Source organism: Canis aureus, chromosome X (genome assembly GCF_053574225.1).
Source record: "Canis aureus isolate CA01 chromosome X, VMU_Caureus_v.1.0, whole genome shotgun sequence".
Taxonomy (NCBI): domain Eukaryota; kingdom Metazoa; phylum Chordata; class Mammalia; order Carnivora; family Canidae; genus Canis; species Canis aureus.
The window spans coordinates 108180207-108183597 of NC_135649.1; the positions used below are offsets into that span (position 1 = coordinate 108180207).

General features: G+C 41.1%; 1 pseudogene; it reads right to left on the reverse strand.

Moving 5' to 3' along the window:
• Window positions 1-2667: 2667 nt before the first annotated feature.
• On the reverse strand, window positions 2668-2792 carry LOC144309362 (U4 spliceosomal RNA; annotated as a pseudogene).
• Between the last annotated feature and the right edge of the window lie 599 nt (window positions 2793-3391).

The following is a 3391-nucleotide window of genomic DNA, read 5'->3' on the forward strand; positions in this document are numbered from 1 at the left end:
ATTTAAAGGACATTTGCTGTAGGGTATTTGCATTTGTGAGACAGTGTGGTTCCTAGCTGTTAGCATCGCCTCCTGTCACTCCTTTTCTCCTCTTGCTGTCCCCAGGCTTCTCTCTTCACTGAATGCTAACTGGGCTAGTGTAAACAGACCCTGTTTTAAATTTGAAATGAGTGATAAGAAACCAGAAGGAATTGGATCTTAGATCTTAAAGCTTTATTTTAAAGAATTATGGGGACATCTTGCTGGCTCAGTCAGAGGACCGTGTGACTCTTCATCTCACGGTGGTGAGTTCGAGCCCCAGGTTGGGTGTAGAGATTACTTAAATAATTGTTTTTAAAGAAACAATTATGAAATAGATGGCCAGGTGATCTAAAAAGAGGGCTTGGTACATTTACAAAATAGCAGGTACTTACTTTGCAGAGCGAAAGAGGTTTTTCTAGAGATGAATTCTGCTTACTTAAAATGTCATCAGCATATCTACATCAGCCTGTCAGTAATCCAACACCACCATTAGAGACCACACAGAAGATCTATTTATTCTTTCAGAGCATAAATATTTATTGGGGACCCACTAGAAGTCTGGCATTGCAATAGGCAAAGACTGATACAATTTCTGCCATTGTGAAACTTCGAGTCTAGTGTAGCAGGTAGATCCAGTGGGTTGAATAGAGGTCCCCAAAAGCTATGCCCACCTGAAACTTGTGAATATGACCTTATTTGGAAAAAGTGTCATTGCAGATATAATTAAGGTTCTTGAGATAAGATTGTCCTGGATTAGGGTGGGTCCTAAATCCAATCAGTGTCCTCCTGAGAGACCAGAGGAAGACTCTGAGAGGCAGATGCAGCCACAGGCCAGTGGAGGCGAGGAACCACCAGAAGCTGGAAGAGGCAAGGAAGGGCTCTCCCTTACAGCCTCCTGAGAGAGTGCAGTCCTGCCAACACCTTGCTTTGAGACTTCTGGCCTCCAGAACTGTGAGAGAACACAATTCCGCTGTTTTAAGGGACCAAAATTGTGGTAATTTGTTCAGCAGTCCTAGGAAACTAATACAGCAGACTCTCTAGTCAAGTAACCACAAAATAAATATAAAATTGCAATGGTGCTAAAAGCTCTGATGAAAAATTAAGTGATGTACCAAAAGCACTCACCACAGGGATTTGACCTCCCTGGGGAGGGAATATTCTGAGGGATAAAGAATAGAGGGAACAGCACATGGGAAGTCTCTGGGAGAAAAGGCGGTGCTGGCTGGTACCGGGTCCAGGGAGGGGCAGGGAAGCGACTTTCAAGATGACCTCAAGGGTTCAAGATGAGGTCAGGCCAATTCACCCCATCAGACCTTACTGGCCATTTCAAGGACTTTGGTGTATTATGTAGGATCAACAGAGAAGAATCCACATATATTAAGTTCAAGTATGGTATGTAATCCATATAGAAAATTAGGCAGTTGGTTGAAAAAAGCTCCAGAAAATGAGAATCACTAAAAATGACACATGGATACCTTTAACATTTTATTTGAAATGTGCCTTCATGCTCCATTCTCTCCGCGCAGATTCAAGACTTTGACTTTAAGTATGGGTTAGATTAGTGTCTTTCTGTGGCCTCTTTCTTATCTTTAAGGTGTTGTCTAGGCTTTCCATTTCAGTTTCTTCTAAGAAAGAACTCAAAGATAATTGCAAAGCATTCTGAGTGTGGAATCCTTCTAGGGCTTTATTTCATGAGGCCTTCTGCAGATTTCTGATGCATACTTAATTGAACAATACTCTTTATAATGATCTGCCTTTAGTGAGCCTTTCCAAAGCATTCAACCTGGTTTTCAGAGAAAAACATTCTCTGAAATATGACTGTGTTCATGTTTCATCAACTTGCATAATACTTCATTAAATTGGGTAATTATTTCAAAAACTGACAAAAACAGGTTTGAGGCTCTTAGTAAACATACGGCTCAACTGGTAGGAGCAGAAATATGTGAGCATCCTGGAGAGTAGTCTACTAGCAACGAGCAATCAGTGTGCCTTGGTCATGGATTGTATTTTTACAGAGAGCATAAATGGGGAGCACTGGTGATTCCAGAAGGTTGATTAAATGGATGTGAGTTACAAGAATAAAATGAATCTGGGGGTGCCTGGATGACTCAGTGGTTGAACTGACCTGACCTTTGGCTCAGGTCATAATCCTGAGGTCCTGGGATTGAGTCCCACATCCGGCTCCCCACAGGGAGCCTGCTTCTCTCTCTGCCTCTCTCTCTCTGCCTCTCATGAATAAATAAATAAAATCCTTAAAAAAAAAAGATGAATCTGGATTTTATGAAGAATGGATTTAATGGAGCGAAGAATAGATGATTGTAGGCCAATTAGGCTAGCAATAGTCTATGTGAGGTATTTGTAGCTTCGATTTGTAGTTTGGTTCTCTATAATGGTAATGGAGAGATATGCCCACATTTGAGAGATTTAAATAAAATTGGCAAGATGGTCGGTTGGATATGGTGAGAGATAGCAAAGGGTCAAGGATGACTCCAAGTTTCTGGTTTGCAAAACTGGACAGGTGATGATGCATCCACTGAATTGGGCTGTGCTGGAATCAGACCAAGTTTGAGATGAGTTTGGGATATGTTGAGTTTGAGGTACCTTTAATATCCAAAAGGGGTCTGGATCTGGGAGGAGATATCTGGGCTAAAGTTCAGCATTTAAATATAATCAGTCTCACCAATACGTTACTGTCATGGCAACTTTCAATCAGCAGTAATTGTGCTTTGATTAAAATCTCATTAACTGCAATATTGCCTCAGCACAAAAATTGTCAGGACAATTTTGCATTACATTTGTACATTATAAAGCTATTCATTGCCATTATTTAACAGCCTGGTTGAAAAAAAGAAAAAGAAAACCATACACACCATTCCACAGATGACAAATTTTCAAAAGAAAATCCGACTCATTACTGTTTTTTCTCTATCCCTCATTAATAGTAACATATATTGTGTGCTTTCTGTAGGCATCTTCCTAAGGGTTCACATATAATTTTAATTCATTCAATCTTTGAAAAGATTCTTTAAGGTAGATATTGATATCATCATGTTCATTTTACAGATGAGAAAGGTGAACCACAAACTCTTTTAATATTGCTCACCCCGTAAGTTGGCAGAGCTGTGAGTCACACCCCGGTGGCCTGTCTCCATCCAAAGCCACTGTCTGTAACCCCCGAGCCTCACTACCCCCAGTGAAAGGAGGCATCAACGGCCACAGGACTTCTGGGCACGTGGTGTGCTCCAGAATTCTAATGCCGAGGAGTGAAAACAGTGCAACCATCATAAAGTCCTATTCGACTCGCCTCACTGTCCATAGTCATGCAGCTTCCCAGCCCCCAGGTTCCTGTGTTTTTAGAAAAACACACTCT